This window comes from Schistocerca nitens, chromosome 6, assembly GCF_023898315.1.
Source record: "Schistocerca nitens isolate TAMUIC-IGC-003100 chromosome 6, iqSchNite1.1, whole genome shotgun sequence".
Taxonomy (NCBI): domain Eukaryota; kingdom Metazoa; phylum Arthropoda; class Insecta; order Orthoptera; family Acrididae; genus Schistocerca; species Schistocerca nitens.
The window spans coordinates 382,185,531-382,211,990 of NC_064619.1; the positions used below are offsets into that span (position 1 = coordinate 382,185,531).

The 26,460-nt window shown below is 42.7% G+C and overlaps 1 protein-coding gene across 1 annotated transcript in view; it reads right to left on the reverse strand.

Annotated features, from left to right (window-relative positions):
• The window catches only part of LOC126263075 (hemicentin-2), a 2,049,386-nt gene that overhangs the window by 1,591,775 nt on the left and 431,151 nt on the right, over positions 1-26,460 (reverse strand). Inside the window, exon 2 of the mRNA XM_049960064.1 lies at positions 22,349-22,389. The gene's annotated coding sequence lies outside the window, so the exon portion shown is untranslated. The remainder of the gene's footprint in view (positions 1-22,348; positions 22,390-26,460) is intronic.

Sequence of the window (26,460 nt, forward strand, 5' to 3'; positions counted from 1 at the left end):
TCTTAATACATCTACTTAATTATGGCTTTTGAATTTATCTTTTCGGATTTTGTAACTTTTCTACTACGTTCAAACGTCCGACGTTCCTCGCACCGATAAGTCATTTGTCAGCTACTCAGTCTTTTTCTCACGGTCACCTTCCTCTTGACATCCCCTTCTGGAAATCTCACTGGGGGACTAATCCGAAATTTTATGTTAGTAGGGAGATCATCATGCCCCTTCCTTATTTGCAAGCCGTATGTCGTGTAGAAACATGTTGCGTGTCTTTAATGCAGTGATTTCCATAGCTTTCGACATTTTCATGCCTTTGATCATTGCTGATCCTTCCGCAGTTTCCCAGCCCAAAGGTTGCCATGAAACTCGTTCCGTTCCTCCGCCCACTTCGACAAGTGGTCCACTGCTTGTGTCAGAGATCTTGGGCCTCAATTCCGACACCTCCTTTCCTTTTTTCAAAATCTAAGTGGTGGGTGGGTTTGACCTGAGACCAAGGACGTTTCGATTACATACCAAAAAAACTACTCCTTAACCACGGGTTCACAACTACCGTCCTACCACCTTTTTTCATATAACATCCTCCACTCACAGACTCAAAAGTCTATAATAATTATAACCACATATTCCATGAGGGACACCCCTTCACAGCGGAACATTACTTCTATTTTCCACCTGACAAGGCCTTTAAGAGATAAACTTCAGATAATCGCATCACAACATTAGTATTTCAGATCGTATACCAGATTAATTACTTGAAGTAGGTAGCATTTACACACTCTCCGAAACTGGAGTAACGTCCAAAATAAGTTAGTGAAAAAGATTCATTGACATATCTCGCTGACAACAACATCGATAACTTCAGCTATTAGTGATCATAAAACATACCGTACAAAAATAACTTCTGTACCTACTTTATTCTTTTCTTATTACTGTATCTTCTCATTCTGTCTTTTCAATAGCTGATTTATCACCTACATGGACAAAACCATTGTAAAACTTCCAAGTTCACGAAAACAGCACTATATAATTTACATCCTTATGAAATAATCCATATCAGTTACATCAGGGACGAGGCACGAAACTGAACTGCCATTGTATCTTTATTACAAGCCTCTAATTTTGATGGATACTCTACTTAGCATTTCAATAAATGCCATTTCCAGCAGATGTTTGTACGGGGTGTAACATAAAGGTAATGGCAACTTTCAGGACAGATTGCTCGCATATATATTGTACACAAACGCGAAGTGTGCTTATTGTAAATTTGCTTTCCTCAATAGCCGTGCCGCTCAACTAACGAAAGTTCCCCAGCAGGACTATGATGTAAGCAAGATATGATTGTATTAGTGAGTTTGCTAGTTGTGTGACGGGGAGGATGCTGCACCACAGACAGCAGAACAGGTAACAAAAAATTATATATAAAAATTAATTATCAAAGGTGCTGAACATGAAATACTGTACCAGATTTTCACATCGAATAACATCCAACATGCTTGAAGTCAAACAGCACGAAAGTAGTGGAAGTGTTACGAACTTAGTCCATTTTCGACCTTGAGAAAAATGTTATGTTTCATTTTCGGCGGGAATATTTTTTTATGTAAGCTTTGTTTTTATATTTTTAAATAATGCCTCTTTCATGTAGAGAGGTGATATTCAGATTAGAAGTAACCTCCTATTTACGAACGACAGAAAGTAAGAATATTCGATACACCTAAGAAATGGAACGCTTGTTTTTGTTTGTTTTACCTTGTATATCTGTACTGTCAAAATTTGAGAGAACAGTTAAACAATTCCGTTCATTCGTTTAAGGTGTTTATGTCTTTCCTACTATCAGCACTAAAAGTTCGAGAAACATCTACTAAATTATTTCCGCTTAAACTGCATCCACATAAACTGCATCCACATAAACTGCATCCACATAAACATTATCTGCCATCCGTGACTAACGTACATCAGTTTTTGGTATCGCACGTGTTGATCGTGTGGCAGTTATACTGCATCCACCGCACAGAACGGAAGCGCAGAGCAAATTTTTACTCTGTCTTGTTTATAGACAGCAAGTGATTCTCAATAGAGCTGCTCTCCACAAATATTTATGCTTATGGCGTTCGGGTAACCGTGATCGAAATCCTGTCATGCGAAAACTTAATATCACGCTTCATACAATTGCGTTTCAACAGCGTGGCGTAAAACGCCATGTACGCTCTACTACCCTCTCTTTACCGATGCCAATATCGGAGTTAAATGAACTGAAGGTCACGTAATGTTATTCGCCGAAATGATGCTACCTTGTATTTTGACCAGTTTGTGTGAAATAAACCCTGGTGGGAGAAGTCCGTTCCACTAAGCGCATTGTAATAGTTTCACGGTACAGCTTCGCAAATCATTTGTTCTGATAAGCATATAGATGAAACCACAAATAATGTTATTACTTGAAACTTCCTGGCAGATTAAAACTGTGTGCCCGACCGAGACTCGAACTCGGGACCTTTGCCTTTCGCGGGCAAGTGCTCTACCATCTGAGCTACCGAAGCACGACTCACGCCCGGTCTCACAGCTTTACTTCTGCCAGTATCTCGTCTCCTACCTTCCAAACTTTACATAAGCTTTCCAGGAGAGTAAAGCTGTGAGACCGGGCGTGAGTCGTGCTTCGGTAGCTCAGATGGTAGAGCACTTGCCCGCGAAAGGCAAAGGTCCCGAGTTCGAGTCTCGGTCGGGCACAGAGTTTTAATCTGCCAGGAAGTTTCATATCAGCGCACACTCCGCTGCAGAGTGAAAATCTCATTCTGGAAACATCCCCCAGGCTGTGGCTAAGCCATGTCTCCGCAATATCCTTTCTTTCAGGAGTGCTAGTTCTGCTAGGTTCGCAGGAGAGCTTCTGTAAAGTTTGGAAGGTAGGAGACGAGATACTGGCAGAAGTAAAGCTGTGAGACCGAGCGTGAGTCGTACTTCGGTAGCTCAGATGGTAGACCACTTGCCCGCGAAAGGCAAAGGTTCCGAGTTCGAGTCTCTGTCGGGCACACAGTTTTAATCTGCCAGGAAGTTTCATATCAGCGCACACTCCGCTGCAGAGTGAAAATCTCATTCTGGAATGTTATTACTTGTCATCATACTGAGGTTTGTACCTGCAGTATCTATCTGCAGAGTGAAAATCTCATTCTGGAATGTTATTACTTGTCATCATACTGAGGTTTGTACCTGCAGTATCTATTTCACTGCAGCCAAATGTTATGACACCATATTTCGAAAGGAATCACCAGACTGCGGTGTATAACACTGAACCAGATTTCGAGTCCCTTGTTTCGTATGAGTCCATTCTTCGTAAGTTCATAACGAAATTTAAACGTCCTGAATCGTATTACAGACGTACTGTAGCTGCATAGATGACCAGTAAACTTGCAGTTTCCGACAACATGGTAAACAGTAAAATGTTAGGGAAAAGAGGAACAATATTGTGCAGCGGGTTAATACCGTGCACCGTTTTTCCAATTTCCTAGTGGGAGTAACGTGCGCCGCATAGTGCTGCCACACAGCCGTAGGAATATAAACTAGATCTAGAGATACGGACAGCGTCTACTGACCTGGAGCTGTTAGTAGTATCTCATATATAACTGTAGACTCTTATACTATTAAATCTGTGTATCTGAAGTGTAGAGGTAAATGAAATATGTTAACAGTAACAACCGTACAGTAACTCTATTTAGTTACACATTTTTTGAACTATATTTGAGAGCCAAATATTAGCATATATAAACGTCGTGGTGTCTAGGATAGTATTAAAAATGTAATCGCGTCGTCATGGGAAAATGCCGCGCAAGGAACACGGTGTTGGCTCAGGGTGGCTGTAGTCCCATACGGTAACTTCGTTTTAATATTCGCTGTTACTCATATTTTTGAAAATATGTGTGAAAACTTACAAGTTGGCTTTTTCTCAGAAGGCGAGAAAGAGGGTGTGAACGACAGACAGAAGAAAAAGGGGGACCGAACTTGAAATGAACTGTGCATGATGTTACTGAATACGGAAAGCCACAGAGGGAAACTACAAGAAAGTCTGGAATACCTTTCTCTACTTTAAGAGGTAGGCTAAGAGATGGATACTCAGCTTCAGCATAAAGCCTACATTTTCTAAAGAACAGGAAGAAGATGTAGCTAAGCCTGTGTTATTATTAGCAAAGATATGTGCGAGGAAATTAATATTCTTCATAATTCTAACAATTCATTGAAGATGGCTGGGCAGGATTGGTTCAATGGGTTTCTTATCGGAAATCCATCAGTCAGCATTCATAAACCTGAGGTTACGATTCTTAATCGGATCTCAGTTGTAACGCAAGGGAATTTAAACTTTTTTTACAATATAATCTCTTCTCTTTGAAGGAAATACATAAAGTTTATGTCACTAGAGTTTATAATTTTGACGAGACTGCTACATCAACAGTTCAAAAGCCAGGAAAAGCTTTAGCCCCCAAACGACCTGAAGAAGTTGGGTCAACAAAATTGTGGGAGCGTGGTAAGAATGTTGTAATGTACTGTGTAACGAATGTCACTGATGCGTACGTGCATCTCATGTTTATTTCCCAGTAGTTTAGGATGAGGGAGGGGACAACGAAATTCAATATACGACTGTAGAAGAAGTGGTTGGATACTCAGGATGTCTTTCCAAAGTGGATCAAGCATTTTTCTAACTTTACCAAGGCATTCAAGAGCCGAACCACGTTTTTTTAATTTTAGACAATCTCAATAACCATGTCTCCCTAGAAACCCACAAATTTTGCAATAACAACAGAAAAGTAGTCGTTACTCTACCACCTCACCGCTCTCACAGGCCACGACCTCTAGATGTGACCTTTTTCAGCAGCATAAAGGCTTCATTTAATAACTATAACATTTGCTCTATCCTTAGCAAAGAAGTTTATTAGGATTGCAAATACAGAAAACAGTAAAACGGGAGTTTTTCCTCTAGATCTGGCTAAATAAACCAACGACTTCGTGCTTCTGCGTACAGGAGAAGAGAGCACTTTATGCCTGACAGTTGTTAAGCTTTGCAGCCCTAAAATGATAAAAATAATGAGAAGTTTGAGCGAACCTTGCACTGTAAAGCACCGACTGATGTGCTGGGAGATGTAGACGAAGACTTGCAAATTCAACCAGCAACTGGGCTACAATTCAAACATTTATGTCCGTTATCAGATCCCAAGAGATGCATTCCTCAATATTCACTGTGACTCCGAACAAAGAGGTTTTTAAAAAACTGAAAAGATTAAAGAAGCAAGATGAAGGGAGAAAGAAGACAAAGAATTATTCATGGAAAAATCGAAGTTAAAAGCCAAAGGAAGAGCACGTGCAGCAAAAATGTTGTAGCGTCCGAATTAATGGAAACCCGACCGCCCAACATCGGGCGAGTATCGTGGTTAGTGGGGCAATTCCTCCCACCACAATTCATTAATTTTCTTCAGGGTTCGTCTTGTGCAGTGTGGTGCGTGTTGCAGGATAACGCCTTTTCTGTTGACAACAGTTGTGCACGTTTCAACTAAAAAATTAATTTACTCGATCCGTTGTCCACAGTATAGATCTACATCACAGTCTGTGCAGGTTCAAGCACTTCAAAATGAATGACTCTACGAATAATCAAGCTACCAAACACACAAAAGAGCCTCTTTGGGCTGTAGATCTGGTTTAGCTGTACTTCGTGGCGATTCATTCGGAGAGAGCCAGTGCCTTTGGGGTTTTGGATTATCATAGAGGACACTACTACGCTGAATCAGTGAGGTTCATGGAGCGCATGGATTAGCTTTGTTTGTCTTTACCAGTCTGCTGCAAATGTTGTCCGATGGACGACCAAGATCAGTTAAGAGAGTTTGACAGTTCTTCGATTGTTTCCACTTCCGCCATTTACATGACGTCATCTAGAGTTGTTTGACTTTCTGATCGATACCAGTCGGAAACATCAAAATTACCATGCACATTGAACTTATGAAACCACCTTTGGCATTTGTGAACGTCTAATGCACTTGGATTGATATCGCAAATGTTTTGGTAGCAGCTATTGCGTTACTATCCTTGCGAAACTGGAAAAGCATACGACGCCGAAAATGTAGATTTTCTGTTATTTGGCTGGCCGTTTCACCATAAGTTGCAAAACAGGTTGAAATTTCGTTATTTAGGAGTAATCGAGTCGCTCTAATCTTAAAATGTGTTTGGGACGACTTCGAAGTACGCAATGACAAACGAATATCGACATCGCAGAAACGACATTACTTTACGGTCCCCTTAATTACATGGTATTACCCATCATGGTGCACGGTGTTACCCTAGGCCTTGAAAGAATACAGTACGGAATAATATTTTTGTAAAATGTTTGACAATTTCAACACTGGAAAATGGCATAAGGCTAAAATCTGGTCCGTTTAAGAAAGCATACCATATGATCAAATGTCTTTCCGTAAGTTTTCTATGATTGTGGCTCCTCATAAAGGTAGTATAATCAACTACAAAGAATTGTTTGCTTGATGTAATAAGATGGTTCACCATTTCATTTGAGTTCAGGAAATAAGAAATATTTAACAAATAGCCTAAGAGCACACGGTATTAAATCGCTTTCCCCTACTTGTTCTGCCTATACAGCATAGTAGGGTGCTTAAATCACTGACTTTGTAAGCGATTTGGGGTCATACAGAGTGCGAAATCTATTTCACAGAGCTGTTTCTTCTTGCAGAAATGATGGCTTCAACCGGGCTCGGTATCAAATCGTGCTGAGCTCGTATGCCAAATTCGCGTACATCGTCCTATACTGCTGCGACTGTCATAGCTCATTAATGGCGAACCAGTCTCTCGACAGGCCATGACTAGATGTTTTGAATGGATAATAGTTCGGAACAACGTGTGGGGAGGGTCACAGCCGAACTACTTCTTTATCGAGGTGTGTCAGAATAGAACAGGTGAAATGCAGCCTCGAGTTATCTTGTTGGAAGTTACTGTCTCAGAGACCTCGACGATAGGGCAGAATCATAGGCCCGAACACGTCAGAACTGTACCGCCTTTTGTCCAACTTAACGGCTGTACGAAAAAAGGGGTTATCGTGTTGTAAACCCAATGGCATCCCGTAACATCGCGTCACGTGTAGGGCTGGTATATCGATGACGAAATCAGTCTGTCAACGTTCTCGGAAATTTCACACAAGCATGTGTTCGTCGTGAGGCTGTAGCAAAACCAGGACTTGTCTGAGAAGACGAGATTGTGCCTCTCCCTTGCTCCGTGTTGTCATTAGGATCACCAGTGTTGGCGCGCATCTGTTGCCGCGTTAAAAATCAAGCCGCAGCAACAATCGCCGTGCTGACAACCCACATCCCACTGTCCGTGTAAATATTTACCTTGCAACAAGTAAGCTGATTGTTGGTTGAAGGTACACAACGAGGCTGCAAATTCTATGCAGCCAAGAAAACGAAATGTGTCGGAGACCAAACGTCTTGGGTATCTGAGACCCTGCATGGCGTTGTGCATGACTTTCCTGAATCAATGGACTCCATTGTTGCACATGGAACAGCTCAGTTTGGGAAGACGCAAAACTTCTAAGTTCACCCGGAGAGCATTGTTTCCACAGCGGGCTTGAGTCGCAGGCTAATATGATTGGCGAGCGGGGCGGCAGAAACAGCAAGCTCAGCAAGGCAGTGTGTGACCGCGCGATTCTGCAGGAAGTGTGTGACAGAGATAGCCAGGCGAACCTCGGTGCACCTACGGAACTTTATGCAAGAAGCACGATTAACTCTGCAACTTCGTTCAGTGCTGTTTTGGCAAGAGGGCTAAAGTGCCAGAACTAATCGCTAAGTGAATGTAATAGTGGAAGAGACTACTGTCCGCTGGCAATAGGACGGTTCGGCCATTATTAATAACGTCTATTAACAAAACCCCTTCCACATCCGTAACAAATACGTCTGCTGACAGGCCAGAAGTCATTCCATCAGAAGGATCGATGGCGTTCTCCTCATTCGCACTTCATTTTCTGATTACTGTTAGGTAACAATTTGTGCAGGATTGTTTCAGTTCCCCGGTACTTCTCCACTACAGCTGCACTGTTGGACAAGTGTGACTGCATCTTAGTGAGTCACCAGGAGTCATATTCGAGACCAGAACGACAAATGCCTCTCGTGAGTCACACAGAAGACTGTCACCTCGACAACGAGCTGGGTTACAAGCTACCCTAGCGTTGCAGCCTCCGACCCACCACCGGATTGCTGAAGGGAGGGTCAGAATGGGAGAACAGCATGATATCATGACAACATAGCCTTGGTCATCACGGCAACCAACACGGCCACCTGCAGAGTCTGGTACGGCAATCACATCGGGCATGACGGCGTTAGACAACACCACAACGCTGTTGGGTTGGGTTGTTTGAGGGAAGAGACCAAACAGCGAGGTCATCGGTCTCATCGAATTAGGGAAGGAAGTCGGCCGTGCCCTTTCAAACGAACCATCCCGGCATTTGCCTGGAGCGATTTAGGGAAATCACGGAAAACCTAAATCAGGATGGCCGGACGCGGGATTGAACCGTCGTCCTGCGGAATGCGAGTCCAGCGTGCTAACCACTGCGCCACCTCGCTCGGTCACAACGCTGTATGCGAAGGTAAGATGAGCAGCGGGAGAGATCGGGCAATCCCGCATCCTCACAGAGTTCCAGTCAGGGGACCACAGCAGCAGACGCATGTATCAGAGAACGGGAGACGCCGTTTGGATTGTAACATCATTGAATATACATGTCTTTCAATTGATTCTACTGATGAATACAAATAGAACAGTTTTCTGCGACAGTGCCTTGTTTATTTTCCCACTACGCGTTTCGATGGTCCATGGCATAATCTTCAGGTGGAGAACTATTTATTTGTGTAGCATCCGTTGATCAAGAATACAGACGTCTTTTCGCAGTAGCAGATGAAGAGCAGTGTGCGTTACATTGCGTCTTTTGCTGATGATGCAGAGTGTTTACTTAGAAAAGGCACTTTTGAGGTTAAAAAACATGAATTTCGGACGGTGAATTGCGCTTACACGAGCGGTAGAGCCGAAAAAAGTCTGCATACTGCTGCCAGTTTTCAATGTCCTCTCCACCGTATATTATCTTAACATTCTTATTTCAAAGATATTGTACATGTTACACATATGCTCACTTACATAGAACATAAAGATATAAGATTAAATGGTTTCTACACAAGTATGTTTTTTTTTTTTTTTTTTTTTTTTTTTTTTAATGAATGGGCTGTACCAGCACGGGGAACATGTACTTAACGACAACAGTGAAACAAGTACAACCAACTATTCCAAAAGCTTTGACAATGTATTTAAGGTATTCTAATAATATACAGTTTCAAAGCACAGAATTAATGTAACTACTCCAACTCATTTCTGAATAAGTTCAACCTACAAACATATGTATGATCTGTTGTAATCTTTTTTATATATATTAAAAATTAATTTAATAATTGAATTGTATTCTCATTTTGTTGTAACCCATTCGTATTTTTCAGAATAAAAGGAAAACTTATTTACTTACATAACAATACAATCTTCTATATTTGCATCCAATGCTGCAGTTGATTCGTATTTTTTAAATATACAAGAAAAATTTATGTTTGTACAACTCTGTAATACAATAACTGAATTGTGCACTACTCCATATTCCGGTGCAGGCCATTCATAAACAGTTCTTTTAAAAAGAAGGAAAACTTATTTATGTAGAAACGATTTGATCTTATATCTTTGTATCCAATGTAAGCAAGCATACGTGACAAGTACAATATCTTCCAAGTGAGAGTGTAAACTTAATGTACAGTAGAAAGATCATACAACAAACAAGAGTATGCAGATTTGTTCGACTCTACCGCCCTTTAAGAAGAATTAACTGTCAGAAATTCATGTTTTTCAATCTGAAAAGACCTTTTCTAAGTAAATGATTTTTATCATTAGCAAAAGTCGCAACATAGCCTACACTGCCCTTGGTCGGCTACTGTGAAACGACGTATGTCCTCTTCCCCAACATCAGCTACGTAAAGAAACAATTCTCCACCTGAAGATAATGGCTTGAACCACCGAAACGCGTAAAGGCAAAATGAAGAAGTGAATGACGCAGAAAACTGCTTTATTTGTACGTAATACGTTGGCCAGCCCTTCGAGGAAGCTTCTTTCTCGGAATTTTAACAGTGAACCTCTCCCTGATGGACTCCGCCTCCTGCAGCGTCAACTACTTAGAGGTGGTTGAACCTTTCCGTTACCCTCTCGCGCCGACCCCGTGATGAAATGCACCGCTCATCGTTGGATATTCTCTCTCTCTCTCTCTCTTCTCTCTCTCTCTCTCTCTCCCCTCTACCTCCCTCCCCCCCTCTCTCCCTTCTATTAATCCTACTTGATAAGGGTTCCAGATGGTGATAAGTACTGAAGCATCATTCTAACAAGTGTTTTTTAAACCACTTGTTTTGTGGGAGAACTGCAGTACGCTAAGATTCTTTCAGGATATCTCTGCGTGGCATCTGCTTTTCCTGCTACTGGGTTTATGTGGACTTGCCACTACTGCTGGCTGTGAACGGTTGCTACTAAGAATTTGACGGTTGTTGTCGTTTCCAGTGATTCTTCAGAAATAGTGTAATCGAAGTGGATTCCTCTGCCAATTTCTGCGCTATGTTTTACATTTCTTGACTCTCAGGAGCAGTTGTCGTTCTCTGCATCAATCGTATATTTCCTGTGTGTCGTCCTGCACTTCACTATAATGTTCTGATGTTATAACGTTCCTACAGGCCACAGACTCCTCCGATATAGACTCATGGAGCCTCCTTGTTATCCATTAAAGCATTAACTGACATTATTATGGAAAGGAAAGATTGCTGCTGAATCGCTGACAGACACAATGACGAGACTGCTATACATGTTTAGCTTTCGGTTAAAATGCCTTTTCTAAAGTTGACAACACCCATGTGTTCATGCAAGCAAAACTGACACACACACACACACACACACACACACACACACACACACACACACACACACACACACACACACACACACACACACACACACGGTCCCTGTCTATGGCCACTGAGGCCGTACATGCATGGATATCTGTGGGTGCTGTCTACTTAAAAAAAGGCCCTTTTGACCGATCTTTTTTCTTCTTTTGTTGTGTCTGTTTGCAAATCTCCTCTATCTGGTGAGGAACAATGTTATCTTTTCATAATATTGTCGTTATTCCATTACTTATTTTCCGTTGCTTAAGTGATTAATTGTAAACAGTAACGGTCTTGTAACACTCCGTTGGGATAAGCCCGAAATTTCTGTCACATCTGTCGATTTTGTTTGTATAAGGGCGTCGGGTCTTCAAACTGCAATGAAATTCTGCATCCAGTAACAAATCTGGTCAGATACTGCACACTCGTGTTTTGTTTTCCACGAAACTACGGATCAGAATTTCTCGGATGTCTTACAAAAGCCAAGTGCAGTTTGTTATAACTGATGTTCTTAGTTGATATGGGTATAAATCAGCCTTTTGGGGTAATAGGCGCGCATTGTACCGACTACGTGCTTGCAAGTTAAAATTTTTTGGTGCAAGTACATCTTTTCAGACCACAGTCATTCAAAAGGTGACAACGTTTTCCGCTTTGGAAACCAATTGTTACTGATCGATATAGACTATGTTCAACATCTTTGTTCGTTGCGACAGTAATCAGCTCTGTTACGATATTTGGGCTATTATTTACCTCTTTTGTAGTGCCAATCTTTCAGTCGACAAAAACATCACGACCTTTAGGTTGACTCAGTTTCTTGTGTAAGATGACTGCCGGTGCTATGACAGCTTCTTGTTGCAGCTTTTTTTGCACTAGACGTTATTCTAGCTTCTGCTACCATTTGTAAAATGTCTTTGTACAGACGGTACGCATGACTACTTGTAGTAAATATTGTGTTTATCCTACATAGGCTGATAGTTAAATAGTTTCGGCATCTGAGCCCATACACGAAAATAGCGATGTGTCAGTAGGAAAGTAAGTAGCTCACAACGAGAGAGAAAATAATGACTGGGACTTTACGATATTTTCGAGTGCGTATACGTAAAGACATGTTAACGCCTTATCACCCGCCAACACACTCTCCAATGGCAAAATAGTTTTATCCGCCGGCCTTTGTGGCCGAGCGGTTCTAGGCGCTTCATTCCGGAACCGCGCTGCTGCTACGGTCGCAGGTTCGAATCCTGCCTCGGGCATGGATGTGTGTGATGTCCTTAGGTTAGCTAGGTTTAAGTAGTTCTAAGTCTAGGGGACTGATGGCGTCAGATGTTAAGTCCCATAGTGCTTAGAGCCATTTGAATCGTTTAGTTTTATGCACACATAAGTATGTTTTTACGTAATTAATAGTCCTTGATGGTTAAGAGTGTATCCATAATTAGCAGTGTAAATAATAACAATTGTATCTGGCTTTTGATTTATTTGGTCCCTTTGTCTGGTAGTTTTTGTAAGTTTAACATTTCGGTCCTAAGGGCAGGTGTTATACAAACCAGCCATGCCTGTTTTAGCCATGTAATTGCTGCAACACAAATGTGCTTCCACACGTCTAACGGAGAAAAAAATAATGTAACTGTCAGCACGATATTTCAATAAATGCGGTGCAGTAACATTCAAACCTGCTGTTGTAATCCCGAGGAAACTATATTTGCACAAGCGAACACGTTATTAAAAATTAAAGTACTGAATTTTTAGTTCCCAGCGTGCAGCGTATAATTTTGCCCTCCATTTGTAAAGAGTAATATGATTACACAACAACGCAACTCATAATGTCACTCTTCATGGTTTTATTATTTCAACTAAATTAGATGTTAAGGAATGATTAACAAATACGTAAACTATGAGTGCAGTTTTTGAGGTACGTGAAGGCCCGAATTATTTGTGTACGTGCAAATTCTGAACGCATGTCTCAGCTGCCTATAGAACTAGGTTTCAAACAAAATGCAAAACTGAAGAAAAGTAGGAACTCACCTTGATATTTGAATGCCGCAGATAAGATGTCAACTGTGTAGTACGTTATGAAAAATTCTGTACGGGATCCATGTCGTGACTGATATCGTTGCGTGTGTGCTTTCGTGACCTAGAGGCATTGGGATAGTCAGAGTATATCGGCACGTGTAACCAGCCGCCAGAAGAGTATCTGTGGCCCTGGCACACTCCAGTAATATCCGCTGTTCTCATGAACACGTGCAACAGCGAGTGTGTGTGCTCAGTTCAGTGAGTCAACATGTGACCATCGAGCACGAATAGCTACTACGCGGCAGGAAGGGCTATCCGTGTCGGAAGCAACCCATACGCTGCGACGACGAAGTCAGAACGCTGCAAGCTTATCGTGTTACACAAAGTGTTGAAGACTTGCCTCGTGGTCGCCCACACCAGCTGGTTACTAATTGTGGCGCGAGCCAGCTAAGGAGAGAATGGCGCAGAAGAGGTCAATGGCTTCAGGAGGCAACGAGGAGAATCAAAATCCACCCAGATGTTCTCAGCAGGGGACTTTCAGTATTAAGATGTTCAGAAGCAAGAAGTAGTCCTACTGTCTAGTAATACATTGGCAGAATAGCACCTGCCATGGTACTTGGGAAAACTATTTGAGCTCTTTTTTACTTATGCATACACACATCTGACGTTCAGCGGGGAAACACGTGGTACCGATAGCTGGTACAACCTTTTTCCCCTTCGAAGAAGAGGTGGCATTCCCATGGGAGTGACTCATGTAGTTCGTAAATAAACCATATTGTCTGCATGTAAATTACATTTTAGTATCCAAGATGTGTGAGGGCGATACCAACTTCTCTTGAAGAATTTCCTTATAGAAACGATAATCACGGCATGAAATGAATTGGAACATCTCTAGATAGGGAACCACATGGAGATGCTTCAACGGTGTGACCACCAAGCACACGATACGACCAGAGCGCAGTCTGTAGCGCCTTTAATAATACCAGTTCATCTGATTATCTTTAGTGTTAACAAAAGAGAAGACTGAAGCTGCTGCATCAGGTGAGCATATTGTATTCTGATACGGGCCACCACTTTCACGATTCAAGTCGAGGAAGTTTCCTTAAGACAAATGAGGAATTCGCAGCACCACTACAGCAAACGAGACTACAAATGTAGTGTGCCAGAACCCAGCATTTGGAAAAATGGATGCTGCCTCAAGGACGTCCCCCTTACCACCACACCGAAATATGGTTTATCAGGTAGTCACTCATATGACTCCATTCTGGTTTCACAATTAGCAAAGCAGTGTAGAAAGTTGGGCTCTCTTTGTGGATTCTGTGTTCTGTGCATATGATACTGAGGAGACCCAGGACCAAATCTTGCATTGGCGCTTATGCCAAGTATTGTGCACTATGAAGGTCAAAACAAAAACTACAGTCAGTGCATTTGAGTCTGTTAATTTCTAGACTAAAATTATTTAATACTTGTGTAACGTTTACACTTCGTTCTCAGTTAATTAGTGTATCTATATACTTACGTATTTTGCTTCACCACCATCATCACCATCACCACCCCAATGATTCATTACCATCAGAAAACTTTCTAAAACCATTAATCTAGCAAGATCTTTTCCACGCAGCATTGTCTTCAGTTTTATACATTCAGATGTGTTCCGCTTCTTTAGATTAATGCGCTATCTATGTAGGTTCTGATAGCATCTAATGGCTAAGTATGGACTTTCCTCTTTTCTCTGGTACAGTCGTATTTTGGTTTGTAACCTTTATCAACTGATTGACAGCATTTTTGTATGAATTATATTCCCCGCTACCACATACTTGTATAGAAAAAAGGGAATGGAAGAAAGGAAGATAGGTTCCAAACTTCCGGCGATAACTAGTTCATTAGATAAGGAGCACAAGCTCAGATTACGAAAGGATAGGGTAGGAAATCGGCGGTGGCCTCTCAAAGGAACCATTCTGGCATTTACCTTAGGCGATTTAGGGAAATCACTGAAACCTAAGTCTGGAGGGTCGGATAGCGATTTGAATCGTCGAATACAAGTTAATCGTGGTAACGAATGCGCCTCCTCGCTCGGTAGAAGAAAGGGAGTATTTGTAGGCTTATTATATTTCTGTTTTGTTTCTCATCATAAAGTCAAAACTTGACTTTCTGACTCTTAGGTTAACATTGGAGTCAGAGAATCATAATTAAAAATCCAACAATAATTTTCATTTCTTCTAAAAACAATGGTATTAATTCTGCCCTCACTACTTGAAACGTTTACCACTGCATTTTACCGCTATTTGTTCAAGCTTATCACTTGAACGTTTCTGTCACTTTCTTGTGGAAGGAAAAACAGAAATAACACGACGTGACCCCGCTCCCATATGTTCTTAATGGAGTGTTCTCTGTTACTTTCTTTCTAGAGTATCGATGATGTTGCATCTTACTGCTAGATAGGCACTTTCACTTTTCCTTGCATGGTGGCTGAAAACAGACTTCTGCACCTACTAAAATAAAAAAAATCTGTATAAACTTACCTGTATCTCTTATGTAACGTCCACATTTTCTCACATTAGAATCTTTAGCGTGATAAATAAATTTACGCCTAGCGTAATTAGGGTTGATGTAATTACGAATTAAATATCTTTAAATAAAAATATTGTTCCGTTTTTAAACAATTTTTCTGTATTGATAAATGAAATCCTTCATAAAAACGCAAAATTTAAACGAAAACTAGTTGTTAATTTCTTGTATATTGTTTGTTAGTTGTGTGGAGTGAAGCTACATGAAGACCCATTCTGTATAGTGGAAGCATGTTTGGCTAGTACAAAACTGTACTACCAATATAGTTAAACTTTCTCGTTAGGAATTCTGAGTTAATGGTGCAACAACCGAGCGTGAAATGAGTTTTCGTAAGACAGTTAGTAGTTAATTAATGAAGATTAGCCACTACCTGTTCAGCCATTGTCATCCACATGTCACACAATGATTTCAATACTGGTTAGAATTTAGTTAGAATTTCGTAGTATGTAAACCACTAGTACTTCGGAGGATAACAGTGCTGCTCTATAATTTTGAATTGTATCTCGCAGTCAGTGTACAAAATATGCGTAGGAAATTACAGCTGTTAAGTTTCAGGGTGGAAACTATGACTATTCTTCAAAAAATGGTTCAAATGGCTCTGAGCACTATGGGACTCAACTGCTGTGGTCATAAGTCCCCTAGAACTTAGAACTACTTAAACCTGACTAACCTAAGGACAGCACACAACACCCAGCCATCACGAGGCAGAGAAAATCCCTGACCCCGCCGGGAATCGAACCCGGGAACCCGGGCGTGGGAAGCGAGAACGCTACCGCACGACCACGAGATGCGGGCGACTATTCTTCGCTCCCTAGGCATCAATCAAACACAGAGCATAAAGATGAAATTAATCTGAGAAGAGCTTGCGTAGACACTTCAGCTCGATCTTCTTCCCACGTTCTGAGCGACAATGGAACAAAAAGCGTTAATAGACGGTACAACAAAAAGCTATACCAGCCACAGACTTTATTGGAGTTTTCCAAGTATAAATGTAGATGTAGGAATTTGGCATATATCTACAGAAGAACATTAAATTCTATTGTGAGCAGTTCATATAGCCATTGTTATGTTACTGGCTGCTTGCATGCAACCAACAATTTGAAATGAGACTTTGCGGCCAATAACGTCCCAGGACGGTCAATAAAGTAATGTCGCCCACTTACAAAGTTTTGAACTCAATCATTACGTTCTATTACATGTCCCGAAGCCTCGAGTTCGTGCAGCGAGGCAGTTCTTTTAGCTGGTCGTACAAGAAAATCTCCCCGGTTCTTAATTTCTATTAAGTACAGGAGGTCACGAACACTGCTTTAGACGTCGAGAGGATATTCTGACCTGAACAGTAAACGACAAAAAATCCGTGGTTCCCAGGGAATGCGGAGTTTCTCGCGGTTTTCACTTCAGTGGTTGCGACTATTTAAATTTTATACCCCAACAAATATTTCAGTAGTGGAATGGCTCTCTGACTATCTGAGGGTCCCCAGTGTTTATGAAAGACCATGAGAGACAAACGATTAGTTCCCTTTCTTCAGCCGCCCCTCAGCTATCTATGCTACTGCAGGTGAAAAATAGTGCCTTGCGTAAATTTAGTAAATGTGTGCCCACAAAGCAGCTAAAGTAAACGCAGGAGATTTACGTCCAAAATCTGGAAACCATATACGCAATGTGAACCTGAATAATAACCGAATATTTCGATGGTTGTTCAGGGACATTTTCGGAGTATTTTGGTATGAAGGGACCTTGGTGTCAGGTATCTTGTCACCTACTAACAATGTAATAACGATTTATTTGGTATATTGCCTCAGTTATATTGTTTTTATGAAAAAATTTCACAGCAGTGAGAAAGTCTTTAATACATTGACGGAAAAAAATTTTAACACCAAGAAGGAGTTGTTCGACACAAACGAAAGTGTTTAGGCGTGTTTCTACAACTGAGAGATGATGTTTATTGAAATTTCGCACCAATTGCCTAAGAGCGGCGCTAATAGTTAGGAGAATGCAAATCAGTTTTGCTGTAAATACGCTGCATCGATCTTAAGTGTTAGTTACCTTTGAGACTGGACGTGGGGAACTGATGTCAGTGAAGAATTCCTTTAAGGTTGCAAAGACGACATTATCAATACTTCATTGAGTTTGAACAAGGTCATGCAATAGGTATGAGAGAAGCTGAATGTTCCTTCTGTGGTACTGGAGACAGACTTGACACGAATGTAGTCACTGCCCGTGACTGCTGGCAGCGGTGGCCATGAGAATGTACGGGCCCAAGAAGACCGGTCTCCGGACGGTCGCGTGGTTCCACCGAGAGAAAAGACCATCGTGTTCGCCGTTTGGCTCTGGTGCATCGTCCTGCTTCTGCAACGGCAATCTGAGCACCAGTTAGCACCACAGTGACAAAGAACTGTTACAAATCGGTTATTTCAAGGATATCCTCGAGCCCAACCAGGTGTCGTGTCCATTCCGCTGACCCCAATACACCACAATTTGCGGCTTGAGTGCTGTCACAGGAGGACACGGTGGAGGTCTGTCGCCTTTTCTGACGAAAGTTGGCTTTGCCTGGATGCCGAGTATTGTTTAGGAGGAGGCCAGGTTAGGCTCGACAACCAACCTTCCTGCGTGCTAGATTAAAGGGGCATACATCTGGAGTTATGGTCTGAGATGCAATTTCGTATTGCAGTAGGAGCAGCCTCGTGGTTGTCCCACGCACCCTGACTGCAAACCTGTACGTCAGTCTGTTAATTCGACCTGTTGTGCTGACACTAATGGGCAGCATTCCAAGGGGTGTTTTCCAACAGGATAACGCTTGCCCGCGTACCGCTGTTGTAACACAATATGTTGTACAGACTGTCGACATGTCACCTTGGCCTGCTCGACCACCAGATCTGTCTCCAATCGAGCACGTTTGGGACACCATCAGACGAAAACTCCAGCGTTACTCACAAACAGCATTAACCATCCCGGTACTTACCGACCACCTATAACAGGCGTGGAACTCCATCTCACAACCGGTCGCTGTGGCCAAGCGGTTCTAGGCGCTTCAGTCCCGAACCGCGCTGCTGATACGATCGCAGGTTCGAATCCTGCCTCGGGTATGATTGTGTGTGATGTCCTTAGGTTAGTTAGGTTTCAGTAGTTCTAAGTCTAGGGGTCTGATGACCTGAGATGTTAAGTCCCATAGAGCTTAGAGCCATTTTTTTTCCATTCCACAAATTGACATCTGGTAACTGTACAACACAATGCATTCACGTTTGTAGGCTTGTACTCAACATTTCGGCAGTCCGGTTATTAGTATACCAGAATTTCATATTTGCAATGGTTTACCTCACGCTTACATTAACCTGTGATCTTGCAATGTTAATCACTAAAATAGACCGAGCGAGGTGGCGCAGTGGTTAGACACTGGACTCGCATTCGGGAGGACGACGGTTCAATCCCGCGTCCGGCCATCCTGATTTAGGTTTTCCGTGATTTCCCTAAATCGCTCCAGGCAAATGCCGGGATGGTTCCTTTCAAAGGGCACGGCCGACTTCCTTCCCCGTCCTTCCCTAATCCGATGAGACCGATGACCTCGCTGTCTGGTCTCCTTCCCCAAAAAAACCAACCAACTAAAATAGACAAATGTATTCCCGAAATTTCATTAGTCTACATTAATTATTTTTTTGTTTTACAATATTTTTCCGCCAGTGGATGTTCCAGTATCCTCCACTGTAACAAGAAAAGGTCTGATGTCTGATAGGTGCCTATACACGCATTGTAAGTGTTTGCCGTAGCTATAGGAACAACTTAGGACCTCAGCACAGCGTCTTTGTGGCGTTATCTACTAGCATTCAATGAATCCGTGCATGTAAGGCATATCGCCCAACTCTTCATCAGTAAAACCGGGCATAATGGTGTGCATTACTTTTAACGTACAACTAATTCTGCTGGAAAAAATAAACCATAGATATAACGCCGTAGTAGTAACGAGGCACGTTTGTTTGAAAACAGGACACGCAACTCACAACGTTGTCATTTACACTGTTGTGCAGATATTATTGTCGTATACACCACTTCTACCAAACACCGAACAACGCGCTCCAGTACGCGGCCGCCAAATACATCGCTGGTCGCACTTCTCTGGGCGGCCCGCTGCTTCCATCGCTGGCCGTCTTCACACGCACGCTCCCTTACGTGGCCGAGAAATACATCACTGGCCGCACTTCTCCGGCCACCTCGCGGCTACCATCGCTGGCCGCCTTCGCGCGCGCGCGTTTGTCAGCACCCAGCAATTGGCTACGCCAGGAAACATTGCGATTGGTTTTCCCTGGAAAACAGCGACCCCAGCCGACGGCACCATTAACTAGCAAGCCTTATATAAACCCGGCCGCCGCCGCAAACGACAGTTCTCATCGGGAAGTGCAGTACGCCGTGTTCCAGCTGCTTGTGGATGACTCGCCGCACCACTCGAGGTTACCTGGCTGCTCGGCGGAAATCTTGCGACTTCACTTGGGGAGACTGAACTTCACTGGACTTCAGAATAATTACGGGGCGTGCACCCCACCATGCACATTCGGACATTGGTATAACCAAACTTTAATTCTGCATTACTTCTGAGTGTGAGCCTGGGTAGACGCTTGGCTAACATAATTGTTAAAAAGTGATTTGTGATTTAATAAACCAGACTGAAGAGGTTATTGTGTTATTCCTGGTTATAACAATTATCTGTGCAGTACAAATACAAAGATAGAAGGAGGTCAAAATTCAAATGAAATGCAATTGCTCTGAGATGAGCCATGGGGGACCAGGAGTCCCTGGTGACAAAGCCACACATCACGCCAAACAACGCCTCGCTTGGTGTGAGGAGCGCAAACATTGGACGACTGAACAGTGCAAAAACGTTGTGTGTAATGACGAATCACACTGATTTGGCGATCAGACGGCAGGGTGTGGGTATGTCGAATGCCCGGTGAACGACATCTGCCAACGTGTGAAGTGCCAACAGTGAAATTCTGAGGCGGTGGTGTTATGGTGTGGTCGTGATGTTTTAAGCACCTTCTAGCTTCCCACTGTTGAAGAGCAATTCGGGGACGGCGATTGCTTCTTCCAACACGATCGAGCATCTGCTCATAAAGCACGGCCTGTAGCGGAGTGGTTACACAACAACAACCCTGTAATGGACTGGCGTGCACAGAGTCTGAAGTGAATCCTATAGAATATCTTTGGGATGTTTTGAAATTGCAACTTCGTGCCAGGCCACTACTTCTCCTCAGTGTCCTCAGTGCAGCACCTCGTAAAGAATGGGCTCCGATTCCCCAACAAACCTTGCAGCACCTGATTTAATGTATGCCTGCGGGAATGGAAGCGGTCGTCACGGCTAATTGTGGGTCAACACCGTATTGAATTCCAGCATTACCGATGGAGGGCGCCACAAACATGTAAGTGGAAATGGTTCAAATGGCTCTATAGGACTTAAAATCTGAGGTCATCAGTCTCCTAGAACTTAGAACTACTTAAACCTAACTAACCTAAGGACATCACACACATCCATGCCCGAGGCAGGATTCACATCTGTGACCGTAGCGGTCGCGCGGTTCCAGACTGAAGCGCCTAGAACAGCTCGGCCACAACGGCCGTCCTTGTAAGTCATTTTAAGCCAGGTGTCCGGATACTTTTAATCCCATAGTGTATTAGCCCAGCAGGTAGGTATGCAGAAAACGCAGCTATTAACAATAGAAAGATATCGGACTCCAGATGTACTGACTGTAACGGGGTCCACAGGTACTACAAATTATGTGTGTAATAACATTTCGCGCCACTGGCTGCTATTGGACGGATTTTACAGTAGAAAGTGATATTTTGTACTATCTAATGCCAGGCACTGCGGCGGTAAGCTGTCATTCTGATACAGGAAGTCTAATAGCAAAGGCAAGTGACGAGCACTATGGGACTTAATATCTAAGGTCATCTGTCCCCTAGAACTTAGAACTACTTAAACCTAACTAACCTAAGGATATCACACACATCCATGCCCGAGGCAGGATTCGAACCTGCGACCGGAGCGGTCACGCGGTTCCAGACTGAAGCGCCTAGACCGCACGGCCACACCGGCCGGCACCTTCGATGCGTCCTCGTGTTACATTCACTATTAGTTGTCACATTTCCAAATGCAAATTTTCCAGAATATGGTCTAAATGATAAAGTAAACCTCCAACAATATATTCATCGACTTTTCATGTGATGGTATATCATATCGGGGGCGTTTTTAAAAAAGTCTTCAGCTCTAAGAATAACTTCCCCTTAAATAATGTTCCAAGTATATCCAGTTGACTTACCCAGTCATAGTCACCGACGTTCGCCACTGTACCACTTCTTGTGAGCGCGCATAAAGTTATTTAATTTGTAAAGCGTCTTGATAGGTCAATGTGCGAAGTCTGGCATGAACTTAATCTATATGATTTCTCTATCGTTGTGTTGATAGTTTCCCCCGTGGCTAGACTTATTTACCTTAATCTACATCTTTAGCTTGACGAAGACAGTTAATACTACACTGAAACCGTAAGACATTTAAGAGGCACACATAAGGCAAGCTACAGACGTTTAAAGCGAAGAAATACAATACATCATTTCTAGAACTCAACGTTTTCACGTTACACGAACAATATGAAAATTTCTAGTATTGCACAACAATCTCTGAAATATCTAAGGATATATTTTATGTTAAGAACACTGTATTACTGTGGTGTCAGTACTTTTTCGCAAACGTAATTCTGTTTCTATGTTTTCTCAATAATATTTAATTTAATTTTCTGTTGGCGTATACATACCTAAGACGAAGTTGCCGTCTTGCTAGGCCAGCAATCACTTCCTGAAACAAGAGATGTAGAGCTGATCACAAAGTTTGAGGGGTGGCTATAGTATTCATCTTAATAATTTTACATTCAATTTAATACATCGTCATTGCTGCTGTACTAACAGGCGATAGTTATGCCCTCCAAACACCATCCCCTTTGCAGTATCGATAAGGAAGAAGCAAGAAGTACTCTCAGTCTCGCTCACTCGCGGAACAAACCTCCGTGCAGAAATAGATTGGTAAAAAGAGTGACGTTAACAAGCGCTATCGTTCTGTCTGTGGTCCGCCTGGAGAGAGACTCCTGTTTTAGTGCTTGGAGCTTCGTGGCGTCAGTCTCGACATGTCACATGTGCTAATAAACTTAAACGCTTTTACGCTTGTAGAGAGTTGCAGTACATTCATATTACGCCCAGAGGAATATAAAAATGTTGCGATTTATCTTCAAAGTTAACTCATTAGTTTACCATATCGGATAGCAGTCGTCCTTCATAACTTTAGCATATCGAATTAGCAATAGCCGCTCATAACTTTAGCATATCGGATTAGCAATCGTCCACGTGCGTCGATATTTACATGCTATTGGAGGCCCAATGTGGCCAGCGTTTCGCACTGATCCTAGAAATTGTCACGGGAATCAACGTCTGGAGTCAATAAATGACTACTGAAGACTACTGGTTTCGATCTGCCTTGCTGATCATCTCCAGGACTAGGTTGGAACAAGTAAAAGAGGGGATAAAAGTTACAATACTGTAACATTATACAAAAAACCATGAAAGGTAAAATAAGAAATATCAAAAAGTCATTTAACGCACACGTACCAGGCGCCGCAAGGTGCAGTTTGTCTAAGTGGTACGGTTGTCGCAAAAGTAATACAAACATACAAAGGACGTAAAGATGAAGAACTATATCGTCACATGATACACGGTTACTAATTCACTGATACAGTTTAAAATTGTTCAAATGGCTCTGAGCACTATGGGACTTAACATCGAGACTTAGAACTACTTAAACCTAACTAGCCTAAGGACATCACACACATCCATGCTCGAGGCAGGATTCGAACCTGCAACCGTAGCGGTCTCGCGGTTTTAGACTGAAGCGCCTGGAACCGCTCGGCCACTCCGGCCGGCACATTTTAAAAGACATTCTTCCATCATAGAATAAAAATTGTGGTACCACGGCATATCCTGATCAGTAGTCGTCATAACAGCAATTCGGGTCACATTGTATGTTTCCGTTGGCTGTGCCGTTAAGTTTTCATTCTTGTCTTTTTGTACGTGGTTCGTTTGTGACTAAATCGTGGCAACAAGCCATGAACTTATTGAAATCCATGGAAACTGTCAGTCACCGATTTCATCGTGTGTCTGTGAGTAGGCGTATGTACTACCCTCATCCTCTTTCCCTGGGGTTATAAATAGTATCTGTGCAGCATTTGTTTAAATAACTCTAACATTCCTTTTCCGATTTTTGCTCGATAACGCATGGACATATCTCCTAAATTTCGCTACGAGGGCGTATACTTGACAATCTCGATATATATTATAGGTTTGGTGCCTGTTCTTTCGGGTATGCGTGACCGAAGGAAAAAGACACAACTGATTAGATCGGCAGCTGTACTCACGCGTGACGAAAGAAATCTCAATCAGCTGCGCCGGCCGGAGTGGCAGAGCGGTTCTAGGTGCTACAGTCTGGAACCGCGCGGCCGCTACGGTCGCAGGTTCGAATCCTGCCTCGGGCACGGGTGTGTGTGATGTCCTTAGGTTAGTAAGGTTTACGTATTTCTAAGTTCTAGGGGATTGAAGACCTTAGAAGTTAAGTCCCATAGTGCTCAGAGCCACTTGAACCGTTCAACTGCAGCGGGGCACGGAACGAACTCAGAAGCGCCAGCGGTCGTCTTACCCGCCTCGGACATCCGAGCACGTCCCGCGTCTGACCCAAATCTCCACATGCCGCACGCTACCGAGCAGCGCTCCCTGTCCATTGCTCAGAGCCTAAATGTATTCACTCAAGGGTTCGTGTACCGTTGTGCATCCACAATGAAACATCGTAACGCAGTCTGGTGTAAACAAAGTGATTGAATCAACTGGCCCTACCCATTGGTTGCCTTCAAATACCGCGCACAAAGAGTTTCTTTTTCTCCCACTTGCTACGAGCCTACAGAAAAAATGAAAAGAACCTTTTTCTAGGACTTAGTTTCCGAAATATTCAAGAGAAAGAAAAGTGACCTTTGAACACACACACACACACACACACACACACACACACACACACACACACACACAGAGAGAGAGAGAGAGAGAGAGAGAGAGAGAGAGAGAGAGAGAGAGAGAAGTAAACAAAATTCCGCGCCAAAATCACTGGGGAACAAATGAATGCCGACGGGGTTAGGAGACACAACAACATTGTGTACACCGCGTTTTGTGAAGTGAAAAGCCGTTTGTAAACTCAAAAGTAGATAAAATAAATTTATTATGTGTGTGCTGTGACCTCAGAACCCGAAAGAAGAAGGACCACTCACAACACGTGAGTCCTAACAAAACGCGAGTCCTAACAAAATATACACGCAAAACATTTTACCACTCCAAAATCACGTTTTAAAAACCAGCACTATGGGACTTAACTTCTAAGGTCATCAGTCCCCTAGAACTCAGAACTACTTAAACCTAACTAACCTAAGGACATCACACACATCCATGCCTGAAGCAGGATTCGAACCTGCGACCGTAGCGGTCGCGCGGTTCCAGACTGTAGCGCCTAGAGCATCCTTGCTTATTTCCATGTAGACACAGTTACATGGATTTATTATGATTTCATTTGCGGCGATATTATCGAGATTAGACCGTGGATCAGTGTAAACATGTCGCCTGACCCGATTAATCGCATATCGTGTTATACTAGGTCTACGGTCGTGGCGGGATACGCCGCAATCCAGGATCACAGCAACTTCGAACATGCGGCGCACCACTCATTCAGGCCTCTGTAGACAGTATTTGCTGTCGGGGACGTTCACCGGGGCCTTCGTGAGACTTGTGGTAGTAATCGAAGCCACTGTAGCTGGGGACTACGCGGCTATTATGTACCATCTGCATCCAATCATGATTGATGTCTTTCCCGACGGTGGTGGTATCTTCTAGCAGAATTAGGCCAGAATCGTGCCACAGTGGCTTCAAAAGAGTAAACTCACACTGATCCCTTGGCCTTGAAACTCATCTGTACTGAGTCGAGTGGAACGTAACTGGAACGCTTTCGGGCGTTAAACCCGCGCCCACAAACAACGGGCCCGTAGTTTAGAGGAACTGGGCAACGGGTGTTTAGACATCTGATGGCACAAAAAAATGTTCAAATGTGTGTGAAATCTTGTGGGACTTAACTGCTAAGGTCATCGGTCCCTAAGCTTACACACTGCTTAACCTAAATTATCCTAAGGACAAACACACACACCCATGCCCGAGGGAGGACTCGAACCTCCGCCGGGACCAGCCTCTGATGGCACATACCTCCAGAAACCTACCAGATACTTTCGAATACATGCCACGAAGAATCGCTGTAATACTGCGATCTGAGTGTGGACCAACACCGCCATAATGTTTTGACACATGAGCGTAGATCAGTATGAGAATGGAAAGACACTTAGCTTTCGGGACACTAATGCTGCAATCAAGGTATTTACACTGAATTTTTTGTTTGGACGCCAGCTGAAACGAAACCAAACATTTGGGTGAGAAAATAGTTAAGTATAATTTTCCTGTTAGTAGAAATGAATTATTGTCAAAGATTATAACCAGCGTATTATCACCTGTTCCCTTCATTTGTGAAAGTCATGCAGTTGATTACGATGCATTCTTAAGCATTTGTTTTGTTACCGAAGTTATAGTTTGTTAAAACAACGAAAACGACAGTCATTATAAAATCGTGTGGTCACTTCGATACGCGATATATTGTGTATTGCTCTCAGACTCACGGCAATAAATATATTTCTATAAACTACCGACCAAATCTGAAGTGTAATGGACCTGCCCGCCAGTTATGAACTTTATTGGCTATTTGTAAGACTTGAACTCTACGATATGGGGTGTGGATCGCTAC